Below are 26281 nucleotides of genomic sequence, written 5' to 3' on the forward strand. Positions count from 1 at the left end.
AATGGAAGTTACCAATGTCCAGCTGGCTTCTTGCTGCCGGAACCTTCCTACTTACAGTGAGATAGAAAGGTGGCTGGAGTCAGGTCTGGGTGCAACAGGAGATAAAGGAGACTGAAGTGAGTCCTCTTCTACCCACCGTCAGACCCTCAAAATGGACACAAAATGAAAAAGCAGAGCCTCTGTGTTTGTTTTCAGCAATATTTATTGGAAACAGCAATGCTTCCCGGGTGAGAGTTTATACGTTAAGCAGTAAGTAAGATTTGCCTTTCACTCCACATGATCCACTACTGCAGGTGGCACATCGGAAGCAACACATTAAATCTCTGAAATAGTCTGTACAGCTAGATAAATAGAACTCTGGATACCTAACAGGACTTTCATGACTGATATAGGGGGGAAAAAAAACAACACTGGTAAGTTTACACACAGCACTGTACACACCAGATGGAGATGGGATAGAAGGGACAGATGTAGATGTGATGACTGAATTGGGAGAGGTTTTGCATATGCAGTCACAAACCTTAAACCGCTAAGCACAAAAATCATTTTATTTGGTCCTCATTGAGGGCAAATTCACACAAATGATGTTCAAGGAACACAAGGTAAAAGTGGAAAGGAAAGACATTTACTGTTTCTTGGTCTATGAAGTTGTGGGAAATGGTTACTAGTATTTTTCTCCTTGTATCTCTGTGCCTAATGAATTTATGTGATGAAACATATATTTCATGAATAAAACTGAAGGGAAGATAACTGTTCCCCCTTCCCTGTACCCTCCAGATATGGTCTAACTATGTACATGGCTTCTGTACAGCAAGAAATTTGAGCTTGAAAACCAGACCTTTTCCCAATTCCTCATAATAGAGAACTTCATCTTTTCAGCCCTTTCTACAATATGCCGATTGCTGTCTCACTTCAAAATAAATGAGTATCTCTCTCCCCTGGCCCACTGGATTTAATAACAGGGAGTAAAGAAAACAGGCTGTATCTCAGAAATAGGCATCAATGGGGAGAAAAAGGTGACTGTTTCCAGAGGATGCTCTGAGCCCACCATTAATACTTTTCTACTGCTGGCATCAGGAAACTTATTCATTCAGACCAGAAGACAATTTGCTGGTGAGGGAGGCTTTTTTGACAATTCCATGCCTCACATATTTAGGAAGGGACAAAGTGAAAAAGAAAGAACTTTCTCCTCTTTGAATGAAGAAGTTGAGGCCTGAATGGCCCCTAGGTGATAGACAATATCTTCAATAGGATGTTTTTTTTTGTGATGTGGCTCATAGTCATATTCTAAGAAACCACAGCCTCCTGAGAACTGAGTAAACAGTAGTTCTGTGACTACCAGCTAGTCTCAGATGGTGTTTAAAAGCACATGCCATGCCCACTAGGCTTGGAAGATACCATCCGTCACCAAGGCTCCTGTGGGAGCACACAAGTCAACCCAAAATACTTGTGGGGCATGATGACTTGGTCCACTGCAGCCTGCACTCAAGATGTGTTGTAAAGCAGCATTATCAAAGCAGTGGTTAAACTTAACTATCTGGGTCAAGAAAAGGTGAGCCAGCCAGCATAACTTTCTAATGGGGCAGGGAAACCAGAATTTCTACATAATTGATGGGGAAGAAGCCTGACTGGCCATGAAGCATCCCCTCATACCAGTTCTCATCAATTTGGTTGGTGAGTGTGATGATGTCACCCTCTTTAAAACCCAATTCCCCTTCATTTTCAGGTTCAGAGTCATACAGAGCTCGGCAGCAGGGCTGATCCATTGGGACACCTGGGAGTAGGAACAGGAGAGAAGAACACAAAGGATATTTAACTTGCAGTATCTACTGCCTGCTACATCCAACTGGCTTCTTGTTCCCCTTCTTCCTTCCCATATACCTCTCCCTGCCAATGCTCCCTCTTGCTACTAGACTCCAGCATCGCTCTAGGGCCATCTTGACCCTAACAGTTTTCAGACACTTACTTCAATCTTTGGAAGTTGTTGGATATTCCTGTTTCTATTCTCAATATGAAAAAATGGCCACATCTATTCTTGTGATACATACAGCAGCATTCATTAAGGTTTGCCTTCTCGACAATACCCAGAGATGGGAGACCCTATGACTTGGGGAGCTTATAATGAGATCTAGGTTAGTAACACAGCATGGCCAGAATCCTGTTATATTAGCACTTTAAAATCCCTGCACATTCAAAATAGGACAATTAACTCCATGTACAATGCTTTGCATCCTCAGAATAACAGTTATCATTCGTCAAAAAAAAAAAAAAACTCACCTCTGGAAAACTGCTGTAATGTAATGAAAGCACAATAATAAAATACACTGGGTTCAAGTTCTTACTCTGTGTGACCTTGCACAAGGTCACCCTTGGTTTCATTTTTTTCCAAATTGTAATTAACAATAGAATTTACTTCATATGATTATGTCTACTAAATGAGATGATGTTAAAAGAAATATAATTCATTCTTGGTAAAATGTTGAAGCTCAGAGCTATGATGGTAGATAAAAATAATGTATTTCACTTTAAGTAAAATAATAAGGGTTGGAATCATATCTTAAAATATATCTCTCTGGGGCTGGGGATATAGGTCAGTTGGCAGAGTGCTTGCTTCACATGCACAATGCCCTGGCACCACACACACAGTGTGTATATGTCTGTATGTGTGTGTGTGTATACACGAAATGACCAAATATTTTAATATAGCCCACATATACTTATGAATATGGACCCAAGTACATATAGCTCCCATACAAACTAGCTGTCTTGGCAGAGAAACAAGGTAATTAATATTTTATTTAGAGAAAGCCCCAAATTCAAATGAAAAGCAAAATATACTACTGGTTTCTGGATAGAAGCACTGTTACAGATAATTTATATGAATAGTCCTGGTAGCCAGAAGCCACTGCTGTTGACACAGGGAACTCAGCTCAGAGTTGCAGAGGTGAAAGCAAGGACAGAGCTGAGATTCATCTGCGGGTTTCTGTCTCCTTTCCTTTTCAGCTCCCTAAGAACATCTATCCAAAGTTTTCTCCTAAAGAACATCAAGCAATGAAGATTCATAGAAAATAGGATAAAGCTGCATATATTGAAAATTCTGTATCTAGTAAAAGACAGTTCCCATGTTTTAACCAAGCCGTGTCATGGAGTTAGCAATGCTTCAAGCACAGGCTTTGTCTGTCCTATGGATAGGGGGTGGAGAGTGATCGTGATAACTGAGAGAATGTGTTACTGGGTGTGCATCAATATTACTTGGAGAAAACAAAACTTAGCTTTCGTAAGACCAACCTCAGTTACCACCCCACCACGAACTGGTAGAGGGTGGGAGTAGAAAAAAAAAAACCTAGCAGGTGCTGAGGTTCAAAATACATCCATCTGCAAATATATTGAACCATATGTTCCTGTGACTCAAGAAATCCAGCTCCACACGTTCCTGGAGCTGCTGTCGCTGGGTGATGTAGGGTATATGTGGGTGCACACTGCCCAGGGGCTTCATTTTCATGTGTTGGATGCACAGGAGGGAAAAGGCAGGGAAAAAAGAAGACATGCCTAGCACCTTCCTGTGGTACTTGACCACCACAAAACGAGGCCCACAATCAAATATGTCTCCTAGGAAGTCTGTGTGTACTGCTGAGTAAGAGAAAAGGGTCATGCAAAGGAAGTTTTGCAGAAAAGTGGTGGAGGAAAAGAAAATGAAAAAAGATTCCTTTAACAGTTTCTACCCAGCAAGCCACTCCATGAGACTTGTGTTACCGTACATTTCTCATGCAGATTGAAATCCTGGAAAAATATTAGCCATGTGTCCAAAGCCTAGGTAGTGAGGTCAGTGATGTGTGCTCCTTACCTGCAGGCTTAGGAGTGCCCGTGTGGGAGAGGCCTCCATTGGGCTGCGTGCTGTCTCCAGTTGAAAACTCCAGGCTCATTCGAGGTTTAGGCTGATATTCTCTTCTAGGCTGAGATGAAGCTTGTCTTATTCTGCACAGAAGAGAGAGAGGAGAGGAAAAAAAAAAAAGGCTGGGTTGATTCAGGAGCAAAAACAGAAAGCAACAAAATCAAGGAGATGTTGGGCCACTTGCCAGTCTACTATGACAGAATGTGGAAAATCAAAGGAGCCGTAGTTTCCTTCTGTGTGTGCACCTGTGCTCTTAGTGATGTCCTCCTTCAGTGTTATCCTCACTGTCTTTATTCATCTATCAGTCCCTCACTTCCTCCCTCCTTTATTCAGTGATTTATTCCACTATGCACTGTGTGAAGTGCCAGGAACAGAGAGGTGATTAGGATACAATTCTTGCCCTCAAGCAATTTATGTTCTGTAGGGAACAGCACAACAGATTATCAAATTATAATAGTGCTGTCAAGGAGAGATCTACAAAGTGCTGTGGAATTTGGGGTGAGACTGGGGGTAGGGAGCAGTCCTCCTCACCTGGGAAAGGTAGAGAAGTTTCAGGAAAGATGCAAAAGATCCCTAGGAGTTATTTCCAAAAGAACACTGTGGAAGAAAGCTACTCTAGAACAAGAGCAGGTTTAAAGAGAAGGAAGAAGGAAATACTGAGAGGAGTGAGCAGTCTAAGATAGTGGGGGAAAGGGAATAAGGGAAAGCAGGAGAAAAATGGAAAGGTATGGCTGATAACACATTCTGCATACCACTAAGTATTTTCCACAGCTTTAGATACTCGATAAGCAAAGAACACCAGAGATATGCAAGCATGGAAGGGGCTAAGGGTATGGTCACTGTAGAATGATACTGACTTTCAACATATTTCAGAGGAAAGAAAGGAAACTGGTCCCTTTATGTTCAACAGGTATCACAAAGGCACATACTTCTTTACTAGTCTGACATGTATAGTTTTAACTCTTTCTAGAGGCTTCAGCGATACATACATTCCCACAAGGCACAGTGTACCAAAGGAAGCTGCATGATCAAAGCACCGAAGAAGATACTGAGGAGAGGAAGAGCCTAGCCAGATGCAAACAAGTGACATTTCCAACAGTGCAGCACAATACCAATGGTGTATTTACTGTGCACTAAGCCATCTATCTGTTCAGCTATGTGAGTCTAATCTGGCCATAATCTGAGAGTAAAGGCTGCTGGATGATCTTTTAAGGTATATATATATATATATATATATATATATATATATATATATATATATATATATATATATATTTTTTTTTTTTAAGCAAGATTATCCTGCTTCATCTGGCTAAGTAAAATAACACATGTATATAGTTGCCAGCCTACAATGGTTTGACTCAATAATTTTTTGATTTTTGAAGGTGCCAAAAGGATGCAGATGGAATAGAAACCACACTTCAAATTTTGATCTTTTCTGGGTTAGCAACATGCAATACAATATTTTCTCACAATGCTGAGGGCAGGAGTCGGGGGAGGGGAGCCACAAATCCCAGTGAGCTATATAATCGCAAATATAAACAATCCCTATTCTAAAGTGCACTGTGCGTTAAGCTATGTTGTTCCATAACTTAGGTATATTAAATGCTTTTTATACTTTGGGTTTATTGACTATAATCCCAATGTAAGTCAGATAAGCAGCATCTGTAGGATAGTGTAGAGTCACTGCATGTAGCTCTGCAGGCTGTGTCCCCAAATCCAGAAAGCCCATTTGCACAGAGAACTACTATACGTCTCTTTGAAGTGTATCTATGGAAGTAGAACAGGTATATGAAAATGGCTTTCTCTGTTAGTGAGAGAGGACTTTATTATTCTGTTAGGACTTTATTATCATTCAAAGAAACCTGATATGAAAAGATGCAGGTATTCAAATAGGTTGTACTTGCCAGTGAGCCCCAGATCCACCACTGAGTGTGGCCATGGGCTCCCTAAACCTCAGTTTGATCAACTGTTACTTAGACTACAAGGATGTTTTTAGAATAATTATATGCATTAAGTCTCTTGCTGAACATCTGCTCACAAACTGCATCCATCATCATCAACAGTATCCAGGTGTCCATCTGTGACAGTCAGTATAGAATCCAATCTATCATAAACCCAAGCCTAGATCCAAAAGAACAAAGTAAAATGAAGCACAGACAACTAATCCACAAGATGTCTATGTAGGATCAACAAAAATTTTGGCAAAAGTTTTGTCTCCAAATGTATTCTATTATTTTGGTTTCTTTACATCATTTTATATCAAGGAAATTTGAATGAGAAATGCAAGGAAGTGTTACCCACCTTTCCTCCAGTCTGACTGTGACCTGCTGCAGGATCTGCACTGCCTGCTTGTGGTACTCCAGCTGGGCTTGCACAAGCGCAGAGAGCTGGCTCACCTGTTCAATCTTCAGATAGAGGGGAAATCATGCCTCAGTTACTAGGTTACTGTCCTGAAGCTCCTACTACTTACTGCCCCACACATATGACTGTGCCTGGCAATGCTGATGACTGTGTGGCAGGCCAGGCTAAGACAGATGTTCTGCAGGCTCCAAATTCCTTACAGATAAGAAAGCATCCTTGTTCTCAGAACCACATATATCAGTACCAGGAAGAGCAGCATAAGTAAGAAACCCCGTGAAGATGACATCACTCTATTAAACAGTCTGATGTCTAGTTACCACCTTCTGATGATGATGTGGCTTCCTTTATGGATTTCTTAAAGGAAAAAGATCCACTGACTAAAGGACTCTTTGTTCCCTATACTTTTTATGCTAAGTTAATATCAGTGTTGTAATAAAGATGTGAATATTGACTGCTCACATAGGCACCATGGAGGTAATATAGTCTGATGGAAAACCTTTGATCCTCTCAGAGCTTCATTTGTAGTGCAAAGGGGTTTGATTATGTGACATCTTGAGTTCTTTCTAGCTCTAATATTCTTAGCATCCTTAGCTATTCTTTTTTTAAAAAAATATATTTTTAGAGAGGGGGGGAGGGAGGGAGGGAGGGAGGGAGAGAGAATTTATTAATATTTATTTATTTTAGTTTTCGGCAGACACAACATCTTAGTTTGTATGTGGTGCTGAGGATCGAACCCGGGCTGCACGCACGCCAAGCGAGCGCGCTACAGCTTGAACCACATCCCCAGCCTCTTAGTTATTCTTCATTTTGAATCTCCTGTTGTGTTCTGACATGAGCAGTAGCCTCCTAGTGAACAGAGGTGATGTTACCCTGAATTTGAGGTATAGGGAAAGATCCCTGAGATTCAGGTTTCCTATGTTATTCCTCCTGAGTATTTAGGTGGACAAAAGTTATTTCACATGAACACAAACCTATACCACTTCCGGATGGTGAAAAAGACCAGATTTGTTCAATATGCCTTCCCTGCCACAGGAGGAAGGCAGTTAAGTGATGTAATGGTTAATTTTAAGTGTCAACTCAACTAGATTAAAGGAGACCCAGATAGCAAGCAAAGCACTATTTCTGGGTATATTTGTCAAGGTATTTCCAGAAGAGATTAGCATTTGAATCAGAAGAATGTGTAAGGAAGATGTGCCCTTATCCAATGTGGACAGGCACCATCAACTTGGCTAAGGGTCCAAACAGAGTAACACTGCATAAGAAAGGAAAATATTTACTAGCTCCTGAAACTAGGCATCTGTTCCTGCCCTTGGACATCAGAGCTCCCAGTTCTTCAGCCTTCAGACTTGGTTTCCAAGACTTGCACCACTAGCTCTCCACCTCTGTCTGGTTCTGGGACTCTACCCTCAGACTGAGAATTACACATTAACTCCACTGGTTCTCACAACTTCAGGCTTGACTGAGCCATGTTACTGGCTTCCCTGGTTCTCCAGCTTTTGGATGGCATATTGTGGGACTTCTGAGACTATAATTTCATGTGCCAATTTCCCTGATAAATTCCCTCTTACCTATATCCTATTGGTTTTATTTCTCTGGAGACCCTAACCTAAGTAATAAATACATAATATCTATGAACATTTTGGCAAAAGTTGCTGAGCAGCTTATAGGGTAGGAGGTGGAGATGAACAAGGACAGGAAAGCTGGTATAACAGGTCTTATTGCATAAGTGAAATGAGGAAGGAGGATCTTTCGTTGTAATTTCAAAGCTAAAAGAATTTAACAGAATGTCTATAGCAATAAACAATAATTTAGCACCCTGGGTATGCTTTTAAACCATCTCATCTATATCCCAAGTGTAATACCTATACTACAATCATCATTCTCAATAAAAATTACCTTTTCAAAGACAATGTCAACTTTACTTCAAAATGCAGAATGTCTTAATCTATGTTAGATGCTCAATTCTAAATGTATTTCATAATCTCAAATCAATATACTTTGTATTAACAAAGTATTTTTTCAAATATTGGACTTATTCATGAATCATTACCAACATTCTTTTTCTCTTTGACTACTAGTAATGTTTTAAGATTCCTCATCAGAAATAAAAATCTAGGTAAATCAAACTATAACAGTGCAGGAAAATACTACTTCTCTGTATACTTTATCACTTAAAATTATTAAAAAGAAATAAGCATCTATGTGTTCTCACCACATAGTATAATCCAATCTTAACATTTTTAATATCAGACTCTTTAACACATTAATCTACAGCCTCAATGATAAGATTAAATTAAAAACCACAGAAGAGTCACTTACATCCACCTCCAAAAGATTGAACATGCTTGACTCAGCAATTTCTTTAGACTCATCAAATTTCTCCAGAGCTTGACGGAGCTCTTCATCTGGAATCTTGCCTTGTCATTTCTTCTTATAATCAAAGTCCAGGCGTCGACCTTCCAACTTCTTTAAATGATGCTGAAAAAGTCAAGGGCATGAATATTCTATGAAAGGACTTACAGAAAAGGTCCACTTGCAGCTCACTTATACGTCATGCCTATCAGCCTCCAAAATAAGACAGGCTACATTTCAAAATGGCACACTGCCAGAGAAACAAAAAAAAAAATACACATTAAGGAGGCAAATATTTCCAAATGTGGAGAAATATCTTCAAAACTAATTAAGAATGAGAAAGACATTGTGGGAAATGACATTGTCCTTTATTTTCTGCCTTTGCCAGGCCAAAGTCAAGCTGGACTTTGCCTTTCCCTCACAATGATAAGGGAATATGTGTGCATATCCTACACATACTAAAAGAATATACTCAGCCCACAAGTCTCCATCTTCAAGAGAAACTGTATCTCAGGAAAAGGCAGGGCAAAAACACTTTCCCTGAAATAATGTGAAAAGGAATGGAATTCTTGATTTTGTAATCATTCAGTCTGTTAGAATCACCTAAATTGTTCATCAATAAAATAAATAATTCCTAATCACCTAAATCAAAACATCCAGGGCTGGGCCTGGGAATCTCTATCTTAACCATGTTCCAGTTGATTGTGGCAGGTTTTGGGGATGTCCTGATTTAGCCTAAGCCTCCTCCTGACAGGTGATACAACTCAATCAGAAAGCCTCACCCGGAAGGATTTCATCTAATGCTCCACAATGAGCTTCAATTCTTCCTTGTACTACCCCAGTCAGGCTGCCCAGCCTCTGCCCAGCACTGTTAGTGGCCAGGTGGGCAAGTTGCTTTCCAAAGTCAAAAGGTACTTTCCCCACCCTGAGAGCTGCAGTCTTCTATTACTAATGACTGGAAGAAAATGCTGGACTTTCCCTTTTTTCTGGATATGTCTGCAGTGGAAGGAAAAGAAAAGAAAACAGAGCTTGGAGTGACAAAGAACTGAGAAAAAAAGGAGGATGAAAAATATCCTTCCCTCCCACTTCATAACCTGCCCCCAGTCCATGGCTGATCCAAACTAAATGATATCTGTTCCTCTGTTATTTTAAAACATCTGAACTTTCAGCCAGCTGTGGGGTAGAGCATGGGATCAGTTACAGTTTGGATGCAGAGTGCCAGTCCACCATTTACTGGGTGACCCTGAATGAGTAGTAGGGCTGAAGGAGACTTACACTAGAACAGGGAGAACCAGAGAACCCGAGTTCAAGCTATTGAAGTCCACTTGACAGTCAACAAAATTTAAGCTACATCAGGTTCAACAAATATTAATTGTTCAGTTTTAGGTTCAGTGATTGAATGAGCAAACATCATATATCCAGTCAGAGACAAAGCCCATTGAATTTATTAGAAATAGCTCAATGGTTCTGTAAGTTTCAGAAAGAGGATTATTGGCTACTCCTGATCAATCCCAATCATATTTTTTATAAAAATTTAAAAAAATACATTTAAAAGTGAAAGAATATTTACTTAAACTAACATATAGTCCAACTACATTTGGGGAGTGACATCAGTCTGGCAAATCATTCCAACTGATAAAATTATGTTTTCTCAGGTTGAGTCCATTATGCTTCCAGCAGGAAAAATGTTTGAAAAAACGAATGTGGAAATTGAACATAAAGAAGTCACATGTAATACACAAGAGTGGCACATCACAACAGTAGGCAGAAAGGTATTATACTTCTAATTTCTCTTGTCTTGCCCTGTTGTTTTAAATTTCATGTGCCCAGTTCTGTCAACATAAATATTAACTTCAAAAATGTTTTCTAAAGGAAATGAGCATCTGGACAACTTCTACAGGACTAGTTGCACATACCTGAATTTCCCTTAAATCTTTGTCATGAAGATTCTGAAGGGGGTCAATGAAGTTCTGCTTCACTTCCATGTCCAAAGAGTCTTTCACTTCTGAAAGTTCCCGCATGGCCTCCCCTACGTCACCAAGTGCTGGACCTGGAAGGAGAGAAGGAAATTCTTCTAACTCAAAGAACAAAGATGAGCTACACTTGCAAAAATAGGGCATTCACAGATGAAAATTCAGGATTACACATCCTAAAGATGACGAAGACCAGAAGGAATGTGTAATGTCTTTTCCACTTAGGATGTTCATTTTGAGAACCAGACTCAAAGCCCCATGCCAATGGGGAATAACCCTTATCATCAAGAATGTAACATTTTACTTTACTTTTAAAAAGTAATTTGTGAGGCTCTCTGCCCTCTGCTGGAAGTACCAGCTCTTGTTGATAGAGGACCAGTTTCAGACCAATGTATTTAGAAGAAGCTCATTCACTAGGAATGAAAAGCAGGTTCAATCAGGAAGAACAATCATCATGTCAAGAAGGACATGTCCCACATCACAAGGGGGTGAAGGAAGACAAGAGGTATTTAGTGTCATCGCTGAGTGCTGGAAAATGTGGGTAGTGAAGGAATAAACCCTGTCTCACTTGGAGAAGTGGGATTAGGTACATATACAAAGGAGCTAAGATCTAAGAGAAAGCCCAAATGGCAAGATGTTGCTTTGTGCTGTGACTGTTTCCTCTATCTCAATTCTCAGTTCCTCCCAGACACACCAAATAGAAAGTACAGAGGCACCTGGGTATGTCAACCAAATGAAAATATTCAATTCTAGAAGTCTGTTGTAAGCACTGGATCCAATCATAGAAAAGAAAAACAAACTAACCAAAAAAAGACAAATCACCTTTAAAAAAAAGGTGAAAATTTAAAAAAAAATTGTTTCATATATGTAAGATCTAAAACAAAAAATAGCTTGACTAACTGCCTACAGAGTTTCTTACCAGAAATACAGCCCCCAGGGCTAACCAGAGTAAGTACACTGTGAAAAAGCATGGCACTCCTTACCAAAGTTGCAATCATCTCCAAGTTCCCTTCCAAACTTGAGCATGGCCTCTGCAAGTAGCGCCTCTGCCTGAGGATATCCTGGCCCCTTCTCCTGGCCACGGATTTTTGACATGGTGTTGATCATGCTGAGCTTAGCTCTGGATGCTGAAGGCAAAGAGAGAACAGGCTTTTGAAGTCAGCAATGTGGCACAGTGGAAACAGGGACAGATGAGGAAGCAGACCTCAGACCAGCCTATAATCGGCTTAATGATCAAAAACCGTACCTTTATCCTTCATGGTTTGGGCTTTACTTGAAATATGTGGGTGTTGATGTATAGATAGACATAGATGTACATATGGATAGAGACATAGATAAATAGAGATAGAAAGATATCAATATAACATATATATGCAAATAAATATAGACTGTGTTGATATATAATTGCTAAGCTCTCTCTTTTCCCTTAAAGTCCTATGAGGAATTATAAAGAAAAGGCAAAGCTATTCTCAAAGAAGCAATAGTAGAGGCTCAGATCCTATCCCCATCTGTCCCTGTCCCCTCTTCATTCTGGTGGCTCCAGCTGAGAGTCTGTGGCACTTGGTGGCTCCACAGAGACCATTTTGGAAAATCCTGAATTATGTGATGATCTCTAACTTTATTCCAGTTTTATATCTCAATTCTAGAAGTCTATGGAATAAAGTCCAAAATCAATGGTAAATTATTGAAGGGTGAGCCTTTATGCCGTGTTTCAATGACATCATCTATAAAATAGAAGTATGTTCAAAATAGTCTCTTAATTAAGATTATGACCATAAACAGATTCATGAAGAAGAAACATAGTGTGCTCATTAAGAATTAATTACTTCTTTTGCACATAGTTACATCTGAAAATTAGTTTAATGCCTCAAAGATAGCATTTCAATTATTTATTTGGCTTTTATTTTTATAAAAGAAGATGCCTGGAAAGCAGTTTCAATCTTAGTAGAAGAAAAGGCTTTATTACCAAGATATTAAAGCTATGGTTTAATTTATTCTAGAATGCCTGGGTTCCTTAGGCTCATTGTTAGAGCTTGGATTGTACATTAACCCAGGATTGTGCCTAAGATCCCAGTTGCAGGGAAACCCCTGTCAGAACCACATCTAAAGGTACTTCTGGCATTCAGTGGCTGATCTAGTTCAAATAGACTCTTATTTAAACTCTGGGCCTCAATGATACAAACTGGAGATAAGAGAGTTATCAGGGGAGGGACGTTATAATGAGTGAGATAATTAAGGCCACAGCTGTCACAGTTTATAAGGACCTGAGGGTAAAGTCTATTTTAAAAGTAATTAGTGTGACATGTACATACTAAGTGCCATGATGGGGGACTTCTATGAGTTATAGGAACATGGCACTGTCCAACTTGTGGGGTGGGACACTGCAAAGGATTCTGAAAACAACAACTCACTGAGCATAGAACCATAGAGAGTACAGGCTGACCAATGACACACGCAAAGCTGGAGGTGACTGTAAAAATGTAAAATTCACCTTTTATTTACCTCCACTTTCCAAAGAAAAGTGTATCAGATATATTGAATTTTTAAAATTAAAATGGTCTCATAATCACCCGTTTACTAGAGGAAACTGTCATTAAAGTGAAATTGCAGAGCTGTTTCTGTAATCAGCCCCGGCTGAGACCCAGGAAAATCACAATCCCTGCCCTCACGGTGTTCACTGAACACTGAGGAGTTGGGCAGACAGGCAGTAGTCTGATAGGATAAATATTATACTGGCTGATACACACAAGGGGATGGGGAAAATGAAGAAGTAGTAACATCCGTACAAATAAAAGAAAGAAGCCAACACCTGATAATAAGGCACACAGAATGAACACATGGAACACAGACCAAAGACAGAGAGTAGTAAAACCACCCCTGGTGGGTAAGGTAAGCCTTCAAATCCTGTTTTGAACATTTTACATTCCACAGATATATTCTGTTTATGAAAGCTGGGTATTGGTTAGTGTTATACCTTCTTCTGTTAAAAACTGTCTTTGGTAAGCAATTTTAAACAGTTTAATATATTGTAGCTGATTTTAAAATTCCTCATTTTGACTGTTGCTGAATTATGAATAGCCCTGTTCTCTTACTAATTACTTAAAAACATCTTTGATACATTCCACATCTTTACAACAAGGAAGAATAAAGCCATATTTTATTATTTTATCTATTTATTCAAATGATCTAAAAAAAACTATTAGCCCACATTTGAAGAGGTTGGCTTTTAAGTTCATTCACAAACTCATTAAATTTTTATTAAGAACCTTGGTTTGGTAAAAACTCTCTGTTATTGAAAAATAACATCAGATCTTGAAATTACCATATATGTATGTATGTATATATATATATATATATATATATGTTAACAATCATTTCAAATGATTTTCTAAAGGAAGCTGAGTATGAGCCTGGAAAATACAAATATAAGACATTAAAATTCCTGTAATGGGACCTCAGCCTGGATTGTTTGTCCAAGTTGTATTGTGACCCTGGAGACCTAAATCCCTTTTCTTCAAAGGGGCCTGACTATTCTTTAAAATATCTTCCCCTGCTTCATCACTTGGTTTTCTTACAAATGGTTATATTCTCTCTGAATATGCCAAACCTTTACTTTCCCACCATCACTATCTTAGTTCATTTGGGTTTACTGAAAAAGTGGTTTCCTATCCTAATAGCAATCTCTCCCCTGGGCCATGAGAGTAGGACCCTGGCATATTGGTCTGTGTATCTCCCAGTTAGGGTCAACACAAAGCTGTGCACACTGGAGATGTTCAACACATCTGCTGAAGGCATGAAGAAATGAATGAGAAGACCATCCTAGAAAAGACAGAGCAGAGTAGTGGTTTGCATAAATGGACCACTCACGTGCTGACCACCCCCTGAAGCACAACAATGGAAATTAGAACCTTGTTTCTTTGGTTGACAAATAAAAGGTATGGCAATTCAACAGATTTTTTTTTTAAAGAAAACCCCTGACCCTGTGAGCTAGGATTCTGTGGCAGTCACTATGTGCACTGTAGGACTCACCAATTGATGTGTTCAGAGTGTGGGTAGTATCCCTCAATGTCCATATATTAAGGGCTTGGTCCCCAGGCTGGCATTATGTGGAGGTGTTGGAACCTTTGGGAGGGGGGTCTAGTGGAAGATTCTTGGTCACTGGGAGTGTATGTGTACATGTCTCCTGCTCTGACTTGAGAGGTAACCATTTCTTTCTACACATGCTCCCAAGATGATGTGCTCTAATCTACTGCCCTCACCAGAGACCACACCAGCATGAGCAACAGAAGTTTTCTTAGAAAACAATGAAACAATACCTCCAAATTTCTTAGAGAAAATAAGGAAAATTATACTAGTCTATATTTGAATTATTAACGACAAATAAAGATCAAACAGTGACATTTTCAAACACACAAAAGGAAGGTCACAAATTTTTCCCCTTCCCAGACTAATGGAAGAGTTCCACTAAAATGAAATTATAAATCATGAAAAGGGATAGGTATGAGACCTAGAAAATAAACAGGAACCCAATGTAAAGAAGCAGACAGAGGGAATCCCAACATGACTGCAAAGGGAGATAAAGACAGTCCTAGAGCAGGTGCGGTGGCACATGGCTGTAATTCCAGGCATTCAGGAGTCTGAGGCAGGAGGATCACAAGATCAAAGCCAGCCTCAGCAACGGTGAGGCACTAAGCAACTCAGTGAGACTGTGTTTCTAAATAAAATACAAAATGGGGTTGGGGATGTGGCTGAGTGATTGAGTTCAATCACCAGTACACCCATTCCCACAGGGGGAAAAAAAAAGATTAAGAAAAAGATAGTCCCAATATTTCAGGCACCACAGGCAACTAGACCAACATAACCAAATGTGTGCAGCCCTGAGAGCCATGAGCTGCGAAGGTGCAACAATCTCTGTGGATCCACAGGCTTAATTCTGAAGTTTTCTTTGCTCCTATGCTCCCACTGGGATCATCATGCTGCAGTTGCCTGCCGTCATACCATGATTTATAATGTCCCCTTTACTGGGTTCCTCTTCTTCCCTGTTCCCCTCACAGGGTTTGCTGAAATCACCTTGAAAACCAGTACTTGTGCTAAATCTTTGTCTTGTGGCTTGCTTCTGAGGAACTCAAACTGAGGGAGTAGTCAATCCAGAGTACAGCATCAGATGTTTCAAAGATGATGAACACCTGATGGGTTTCACCATATTTTGTGAGGAAATTCATATGTGAGGCACAGCTTGGGAAAGAATCAGTGAAAGGTACACAAAATGTTCTGAAAATTTAAAAATAAGACAAAGATTAGCTCCATGAAAACCAAAAAAAATACATGAGAAAGAAAATACTATTATATTATTCTACATGCCTCAGCTTTGTATAAAGTTTATAAGGACAAAAAAATTAAATACTGATGTAACAAAAATTATGCTACAAACATACCAGAAAAATGAGAGAACAGAGGTATGTGAAAAATAGGGAGGTAGGAAAAAAACAAGTGATTCCAATCTTCCAAATTGGGAATCAAATGGAAAACATCTAAAACTGGAAAACTAAGCAGGATCAACATAAATATATTGTTTTAGGATTGGAAACAAACAAACAAACAAGCAAAAAAAAAACAAAACAAACAAAGAAATGGCCAAAAGAGCCTTCAAACTGTTGCTTTGTGAAACAGAAATGGAGAAGGGCTGTAATCCTGGGGGGACTACTATGTTTTATAAAATGTTTGTAAACTACTTGCTTTTTAATGTTTGTGTATTACTTCTATTCTAAAGAACTAAATTTAAAATATTTCCATATATTTTTCCCATAGGGAAAAAGGATGTTTAAAACAAGTCCTCAGTTAAAGAGGGTTGGGGGGATAGTTGTCAGAACTAAGCTAAAAAAAAGAAAAAAAAGAAAAGTCAAGTCTCAGTTGGCCATGATAGCACACACCTGTAATCCCAGCCAACTGGGAGGCTGAGGCAGGAAGATTCCAACTTTGAGGCCAGCCTTGCAACTCAGTAAGATACTCTCTCAAAATAAAAAATAAAAATGGCTAGTGATGCAGCTCAGTGGTCCATGAGTTTCCCTGGGTACTGACAGATAGTTGAATTGATAGACAGTCAGACAGACAAATGAAACAAATCCTCATCTAGTGATTGAAGTAGATAAACAGTGTTCTGCCTTGTGGCCACTGCCCCAACCTCAGGGACCTTTCAATCAAAAGGTTTGATGAAAACATATACTCACTGGTATAAAGACAATTGTCTGGGAAGAGAAAAGTTAATAAGGATTGACAGGTAGAATCTTATCAGGAAGCACCATCAGGAGAGAGGGTTTGATGTCTACAGTGAATTCTGGAAGGAAATTTTTGGATTGGATTGAAACAGCAGGAAGTGAAAATGGGATAACCAAAAAGGGCTCTACTTAGATAAACAGGACAGTTTCTATTTTGAAACTATGCTCAAAATCTATGCTATCTTTTAAGGAAGACAAATGAGGGCACCTAAGCCTCAATCTTCATTAACACCCAACTCTGAAGCATAATCTGCAGCACCCTGGCCATCTTTCTAATTCTGGGAACAGCCAAAGGGAAGTCAAGGCTCTGCTGGGAGTTAGACAGCAGCTCCACATGCCTTGCCTAAGCTATTTTCCTCTGACCTAAAAGCAGTGTCCACGTGAGTCAGTGGACTAAAGCTACCTGTCCAATGCAGCAACTAGCCGGAAATGCTGAACATCCAGTATCTCTGCTAACTCTTAGTTTTTAAGATTTTTATTTCTTCATCTAAATTAATGAATAGGGAAATAAATCACTATTAGGTCTTGTCTTTCATGGAAAGAAGCAGAGTGTGTTAAATTAAGCATTAGTTTTGAACACATGCAGACATAGGTAGAAATTCAGCCTATAAATCCTGTTGTTAGCTATGTATCCCTGAAAATTATCTCATTCATAAAGCTGTCACCACTACTCAAGAATAAACAGAGAACCAGGCTCTCCTCAGGCAGCATGTGTTGCAATGTTCCATGGATATCTTGGTCGTGCAGGGAACCTCATTTCTGAGAGTTCCTATTTCCATGGACCAAAGGGAGGTTGTGCAAGGGCTGGGAGGCAAAAGTAACCTGGCAACTATGACACTTTGAAGGCTGTCATTGGAAGAAAGAGCCAGAGACAGATGCAGAGGAGAGAATGGATTACAATTTGTCCATGATGTTTCCCATTGTGAGCCAAGTAATTTCATTTAAAAATATTAATCTTCTCATAAAATTCTTCTGTACACATCAATTTTTCTAATCATTAAAGAATGCCTCCCTCCCTATTCAAAAGCACCCTGACCTTCCTCTGTGCTCTGAAATGGAGCTAGTGGCTGCTGGTCAAGTCTTATCACTCCAACTCTGTCTGATGGGCTGGCTGGAGTATGGGTCAGGCTTTGGGCAACTGGCCTGCCTGTCTTCCCTTACATGCATTAAACAGTATGAGTCCCAAGATGGCCAGGCCTCTCCATTTCTCCATTGGTACAGAAGGGTGGAGTCCTATATCTCAGGTGGTCTAAGAGCCACGACTTGGCACTTAACCACACTACTCTTCCCTGAGCAACCTGGATTTTTGAAACACTTCATCTTTAAATCATACCATGAAGTTCTGCTTTATGTGAGAATGACAAAAATTGATCTCACAATCTCCTTGAATTAGGGAACAGACTCTCGTTTCCCCTAACCAGAGAGGGTTCCTAAGCTAAATGAAGGGCTCTAGCTAAAATAATTTTTTAAAAGATCCAATTAAAAAATAATAAGTTGGGGCTGGGGATGTGCCTCAAGCAGTAGCATGCTCGCCTGGCATGCTCGGGGCGCTGGGTTTGATCCTCAGCACCACATAAAAATTAAAAAAAAAAAGATGTTGTGTCCACGGGGCGGGGGGTGGGGGAGTATGTTACACTGGAAACTAAATTACTACCCTTTATACAAAAAAGAAAATTCTAAAACTTCAGTGCCTTGTTGAATTGTTATTTACCAAAAATATGTTTTTAAAGGATTTTTCATGGAATATAATAAAATTAGTATTTAATAACACCTGCTATGTGAAGAAGATTGCTCTGGAGACTGCTGCAAGAAGGGCCCTGCCTCTGACCCCAAGGAGCCGTCATCCATTGGAGACCCAGAAAACTCATTCCCCAGCACCAGGTAAAAGGTAGGGCCATGCTTTAGGGGAGGTTATAAATTCACACAGAGAAGACATAACCAGCTCCCCTAGAAGAGTAAGGGTGGGGAAAGCTAATAAAGCAGGTGACACTGATCTGATCTGTGTTTTCTGAAAGAGTCCACTATACAGGCAGAGTTGGGAAAGGCCATTCTCAGCATCTGGAGAAAAGAAACAAGGCACCAGAAAAAGACATCAAGTGTTCAGAGGGTGCAGAGCCACCAAAACTCTCAAGAACAGCAGGTAGGAAGACAAACTGGTAGAATATTTTGGACAATCACTTAGCAGCATGATTTGACCTGAACTACAAGCTATAGTTCCACCTCTAGGTATACGTCCACCAGAGGTGTGTACACATAGTACAAAAAAGGGACTATTTAAAGTAGCCAGAGGATGAAAACACCTTTATTTTGCTGGTGACAAAATGGACAATAAACAGTCCGTTTTCCCATGAGGCAACATTCAGAGATGAGAAAGGAAATGATAACTACACACAATAGCAAGTACAAAGTCAAACAGAAAAAGGTAAATCACAGGAGCACCTGATGTGCTTAGGGTTCTATTTAAGTGAACTTATAAGACAGACAAAAGTGTCTGGTGTTGGAAGCCGGGAAGCTGGCATCAGGAAGAGCTTCTGGGATCCTGAGTATTCAGCCTGAGCTGGTTGCCTTTGCACAGATCATCAGTTTATACTATGCAACTGAGTAACATACTTTTGATCTGTGTACTGCTCTGCTAACACTGGTCCAAGCCATGTCATCTTCAGCCTTGATCATTAACATATGTCCCCTGCTTCTATTCTTGCCCCCTAGAACTTATCCTCCATATGAGAGTCAGGGTGCTCCCATTCAGTGTAAATCATGTCACTCTTCCACAAACCCTTTAATGTATTCTCATGTCATTCAGGTGTCACTCTTCCCCAAACCTTTTAATGTGTTCTCAGGTCATTCAGGGTAGAAGGCCCAGTCCTAACAATGATTCTGAAGTCCTATGGGCTCCGACCCCATGGACATCCCCTCCTGCTATAGCTCTTTACTACTTCCTGAACACACCAAGAATACCATCTTCCTAGACTGTTACTTTCTATTTTCCTTACTCTTCACTTTTCTTCATTGTACTGAGAACCACCTAACACTAAATTTTTATTCTGTATCAACCTCACTCCACTGGGGAAGGGGCTTTGTTTCATTTGCTAATGTATGCCCATGGCTTAGAACACTGCCTTAAGGTAAATTTGGCAAATAATTGAAAATCTGAAGACTTTATTTATCCCCAAGTGGAAAAAGTCAAAGCTTCCTTAATGTGAAGACCAGAAATGATGTCTGTCCTGGCTGAGCTTGGCACTTAACAGAAATACTCATTAAAACAAGTTACAACCATCACAACAAAGTCAGTGTGGTATGGAATTAGGTGAACAATGAGGATACTGAGATGAACAGATGTGGTACCCCAAGATTTCCATTGACAAGAGGAAAGTTTACACAGCAGAATAAACATGGCTTTAGGTGTAAACATCTGATGTTGCCTGTGGTGTAACACTGAGGAGAGGGACAAGAGAGCTCAATCTGGGACAATAGAATGAAGCTGGTAAGTGACTAATGTAAAAACGGTAAGAAGGCTGCTAAGGGTTGGATTGTGTTCCCTCAAAATTCATGTATTTGGAAACAGGAGTTTTAGAAGTTAACTAAGATTAAATGAAGCCATAAGGTTGAGATCCTCATCTAATAGCTATTATAATTCAGTTATGTGTACTCTATTCTGGATATTTTAAAGAACGGAGTTTGTTCAGTAAACACAAAGGAGAAAGACGAACTCTAGAAACAGGATCAAAACACATGAGTTCTTAAACAGCAACATGCACCAACTTTAATTTCTGTGTTTCAAATAAAAAGAATATAGAAAATTACGTATAAAGTAGATTTTAGGATTTATTCCTTGTAAAACGTATGAGAAAACTATGAAGAGATTCCTTATAAGAAGACTTGTAAGAAGGCTACATGGGAGCTTGGTGAGAAGGTGAATGTGCTGCAGGCCAGGAGGAAAGCCCCCATCAAAAAACAAATGGCCACACTTTCAACTTGGACTGCTCAGCCTCAAGACTATGAGAAAACATTTTTTTTCTATTGTTTAAGCCAGCCATCTATGACAACACAAGGGAACAAAGGTTACAGTCTGAGGTTCTGGGACATGAATTTAGGAGGAATACTATTCAAGCTACTATACTGTCTTTATATGATTATTTTAGCAAACTTGATATAAAAGTAATTTTTATGAACTTGCTGAATTGCTACATTTATGATAAAACCATTTATTATAATTTTCACTTCACATGGATTTCTAAAGTTCTATCTCTTAAAGATTCCATCTGGGGTTGCTATTCTTGGATTCAGCCACTAAAAAAATTAACTTTGAAAGAAGCCTTATAAAAATAAAAAAAATATATTGATTTCTAAGTGATTTATTTATTTCTTGGATAATAAATTTTTTATGGAAGCTTTATTTCCATAAGAAAACACAAGAATGTGATCAATGAATGAATGTGTGATCTAAGGTTTTCACAGATACAAAAGAGACAAGTCCCTAACATCCTCCCTGCTCTGAAGGTCTCCTTGCCTCAATCTCAAGGTATTCTCTGGGCATCTGCTGCCTACTTCCCTGTGGGGACTACTTTTCTGTGGCTATGGTATTTCTGGATTCATCCAGCAGTGCTTTAGAGAGACAAATGACAGTGTGTTTTTCCATGTCTACCTTTAGTGATACCTTGTTGGCAATTTAAAAATGGCCATAGGAGACTTTGCAACACAGATACTGGCAACTGCCACAAACTAAAGTTTTTCTTCTAGAGAGATTGTTAAACTATTAGCACCATTAAAGCACTGAGCAGTGATTAACCTTCCAGCTAGAGGAGAATTTTAATGTTCTCCAATTCTCATCTGTGCTGGCTATACTATTTGCTTAAAAAATGAAATAGTTCAAACACATGAAAGAAGTATCAAAAATAACATAACACTCATATACATACACTATTGAGATGTTCTTTGTTGAATACCATGTTCCTCATTATCTCTGAACAGGTACTTCTTGCTAGTGGTTCTATCTATTGTGTCTCTAAAATAGGGTACAGCACACTCATAAATAAGTCAGTGTTGAAGTTTTATATAATTTGTTGGAAACACATTGATATTTGCTTTTTTAAAAAAAGCCTCAGAGGACCAAGCACAAATGATGTTTTCTAAGGGGGTTTGGTCCCAAGGGCAATAATGCCAGAGTTAAATTGCTCCTATTCCTAAGGAAAAAATAGGGGGTTCTAATGACACCTTTTTGATTTTAAGTTTCATTTACAAATAATTCAAAATCAAAGTTTATAATGGATGGAAGTTCTGTACCAGCAGTCTCCATGGAATAAGAAGACTGAATAGAGAAGTCCAGCACAAATCCAAGGCCAGGGTGGAGTGTGGAGGGGGGAGGGGACGGGGTTGTGCAAATGAGTGCTAATGCTTGAAGGAGCAGGGAAGAGGGTGAGTCTGCCCTTCTGCACCCCATCTTCCTTCCCACCACAAATGATTATGACAAATGTTTGGAGAGAGACCATTTATAAATTTAAGAAAAAAATACAACCTACTTTATACTGCTGTTATGCTCTCAAGTACGGTTTTCTTCCCTCTTCAACTGTGAAATTTCAAAGAAGAAAATATATTGAAAGGATATCTGTGCATCACAACAGGGAGAAAAAAATCCACCCCCACCTTTGGCTCATGTTGATGAACACAGCAGACACATTCAGGCAGAGCAGGTGGCCACAGTACTGAGTCACATCTTCGTGGTCTGTGAGGAAACCTGATGGATTTAGCACTTACCACAGAAGCACCAGAGACCTGGAACAAGTTTTGTGGAGCCTTTTATTGCTTAAAGGGACTTAATTCTTTTGTCACCTTTATTTACATTACAGAAATGAAGCCAAGCTTCATTGCTCCAAGAGCAGAGTTCCTTAGCAGGAAAAATGCTGAATGATTTTATTCTAATATTCATAAATGCTACCATATGGTCTAAAAACTTGGAAAAATCCCCCCAAATATCTTGGAGAAACTGAAGATCATGACCACATTTCATTTACAGCTATCAATTCAGAAGTATCTACTCTCTGTAGTTCCCACATCATCTCTTTAATCCTAGCAATGACACAACAAGTTTTGTTTCTCCCTTTTACAGGAAAGGAAAATGAAGCACATAAAAATAATGTCATTGCCCAAGGAAATGCAGTAACAAAGCCTCAGAGCCAGACCTTGAATCATAGTTAGGTCTTCCCAGAATGCTGCACTGGCTCTCACTGCTTTATTAGACCTTCTCTAAACTAGGTCAAATTAGGAAGGAGCAGTAGCAGAATGCAAAGCTTTAGCTCTACTTACATGCATTAAATGTTTTAAAATACAGAGGTGAGGAAGTATGATCATTCAGGAAGTGGGCATGCATTAAGAGGTTGGAGGTCTTTCTGAAACCTTTATGACCTCTGGTGACCTGCCTAACCTCAGACCTTTGGTGACCTGCCTAACCTCAGACCTCTGTTTCTTCACTCAACACAAGACTAGCTTACCCCACACATTACAGTGCCTTTCAGATCCCCAAATTTCTGATTCTTTCCATGAAAATCTTCCGGGACAAGTGGACTACATTATTTGCAAATGAATAGATGTATCTATCTCGATGCACAGAATTTAAATGTAAAATTTCAAAACCCCAAAACCACAATCCTTTATAAAACCGTTACCTAGAGTGAAACAGTTATCACTTTAAAACTCCAATGAACTATTTTTTTAAATCTGTCTTTAATTTTTTTCCCCACATCAATGTATACCACAGCCAGACCATTTTCTAATGATATAGTTTCTTTGTACAGGTCTGAGCAAAAGAAAGAATTTTTTTAAAGCCCCAGTGGATATGTCAAAGAAAACAATAAGGTAGCTTATTCTTCCTTCTAGAAACTGTCAGATTTCATTAGAGATAATTAATTCCTAAAGACAAATAGCATTGTGAACAAGCATTGTTAAAATGTAGAGGACCAAAAGTGACATATAAATTTTGAAATAGAGCCTCCTTTTGAAGATTAAAATTAAATTAGAACTGCTTTCTCCAGTGACACAATCTATAATCATTTTCTGCTAAATAATGTAAGTATACATTATATCAAGGAAATAATATAGGACTAGGTTCAAATGTTATGATGATCTCTAGTCAGAATGGCAGCTATTATGAAGACAAACAACAATAAGTGTTGGTGAGGATGTGGGAAAAAAGGTACACTCATTCATTGCTGGTAGGATTACAAATTGGTGAAGCCATTATGGAAAGCAGTATGGAGATTTCTTGGAAAATTGGGAATGGAACCACCATTTGACCGAGCTATCCCTCTCCTCAGTCTATATACAAAGGACTTAAAAACAGCATACTACAGGGACACAACACAATTTACAATAGCTAAACTGTGTAACCAACCTAGATGCCCTTCAATAGATGAATGGATTAAAAAATTGTGGCATATATACACAATGTAATATTACTCATCAATAAAAGAGAATAAAATCATGGCATTTGCAGGTAAATGGATAGAGTTAGAGAAGATAATGCTAACTGAAGTTAGACAATCCCCCAAAAAACAAATGCCGAATGTTTTCTTTGATATAAGGAGGCTGATTCATAGTGAGATAGGGAGAGGGAGAATGGGAGGAATAGAGGAACTCTAGATAAGGCAGAAGGGTGAGAGGGAAAGGGAGGGGGCAAGGGGTTATTAATGATGGTGGAATGTGAGGATCATTATTATCCAAAGAACAGGAATGAAGACATGAATTGGTGTGAATATACTGTGTATACAACCGGAGATATGAAAAATTGTGCTGTATATGTGTAATAAGAATTGTAATGCATTCCACTGTCATATATATATAAAAAGTAAAAGAGAAATTTAAAAAAAGAGCAACAAAGGAGAAAAAATGTTGTGATTGTGAATGAGATGACGTATTTAAGCAAGGTAGGTACTAACAAATTAAATCCAAATGGATCAAAAACCCAAATGCAACACCTAAAATTATAAAACCTTTAGGGAAAAAAACATAGCAAAAGCTTTATAACATTAGACTTGACAATGATTTATTGGATATGATACCAAAGGCACAAGAAAGAAAAAAACTGGATTTCATGAAAATTTTTTAAATTTTGTGCGTCAGAACCCATTACAAACACTAAAACAATAACCCAAGGAAATGGAGATAACATTTGGAAATATTATCTGATAGGGATTAATATTAAGAATATACAGATGTTTCCTAAAATTCAATAAAAACCCAACAACCCAATTTAAAAATGGGTCAAGGACTTGAACAGCCATTTTTCCAAAGAAAACTTTAAAATGGCCAATAAGCATATTAAAAACTGCTCAACATCATCGGGATACTGCTAGTCAAACCTCAGTGACATACCATCTTACACTCCATTTGAATGATTACTGCCAAAAATAGAGAAAAAGTGTCCATAAGGATACAGAGTAACTACAGTCCTTACACACTGTTAAGACAGGAGATGGTAGGACCACCATGCCAAACAATGCCATGCTCCTCAAAACATTAAAATAAAGTTGCCATGATCCAGCAATTCTGTTTCTTGGTATATATCTAAAAGAATGGAAAGCAAGGTCTCAAGAGATACTTGTGCATGTGTTCACAGCCGCATTGTTCACAACAGCTAAGACGGGAAGAAATCCAAGTGTTCATCTAAAAGATGAGCAGATACACAAAACGCAGCATGTACAAATATCTGATGGAATATTATTCAGCCTTTGAAAGGAAGAGAAAAGGAAGGGAAATCTGACATATGCTATGATATGAATAAACCATAAGTATATTGTGCCAAGTGAAATGAGCTGGTCACAAAAGGACAAGTACTGTATGATTTCACTTGAATATTTAGAGTAGTCAAAATTGGTGACAGAAAATGGAATGGCAGGTGCTAGGGTCTGGGACAAAGGAGGAAACAGGGAGATATTATTTAATGACAATAGTATTTCACTTTTACACATGAAAAGAGCTTGGATAAGGATATGGTTGGTGATATGATTGTATGGCATTATGAATGTATTTCTTATCACTGAATTGTTCACTTAAAATGGTTAAGACAATAAATTTTATGTATTTTACTACAATAAAAAATTTAAAAATTAATTCTCAATTATTGTAAATTTGTAAAGTGTAATAGAGAACATAATATTAGAGTGAGTATAAATCCCAAAATCATGCTACATTAAATTGTGGGTTTAGTATTTGCAGTAAAATGTATGTAGCAAGGAGCTCGGCATCTTTTCATGCTGGCAATGTGATGATTGTGTATAACAGCCTAATTTTCCTGAATAAAACCTCAGAACATCTGTAAGTCTGAAATGTGGCCTTCTGATGCTCCAGGCACTGTGAGCAATGTAATTCTCTATCTTGCACACTAACAATTACTAAAGAACCCACAAAATTTAGGTGGTAATTCAGTTGTG

General features: G+C 38.8%; 1 pseudogene across 1 annotated transcript in view; it reads right to left on the minus strand.

The window, feature by feature from the left end:
- Nucleotides 1–184: 184 nt before the first annotated feature.
- LOC144369067 (endophilin-A1-like) overlaps nucleotides 185–26281 on the minus strand; it is a 49569-nt pseudogene continuing 23472 nt past the window's right edge. The window contains exons 3-8 of the transcript XR_013428511.1: nucleotides 11565–11708; nucleotides 10525–10658; nucleotides 8576–8734; nucleotides 6197–6300; nucleotides 3845–3975; nucleotides 185–1774 (exon numbers count right to left, since the gene is read on the minus strand). The product of XR_013428511.1 is annotated as an endophilin-A1-like (transcript). The remainder of the gene's footprint in view (nucleotides 1775–3844; nucleotides 3976–6196; nucleotides 6301–8575; nucleotides 8735–10524; nucleotides 10659–11564; nucleotides 11709–26281) is intronic.

This window comes from Ictidomys tridecemlineatus, chromosome 12 (assembly GCF_052094955.1).
Source record: "Ictidomys tridecemlineatus isolate mIctTri1 chromosome 12, mIctTri1.hap1, whole genome shotgun sequence".
NCBI classification, from domain to species: Eukaryota; Metazoa; Chordata; class Mammalia; order Rodentia; family Sciuridae; genus Ictidomys; species Ictidomys tridecemlineatus.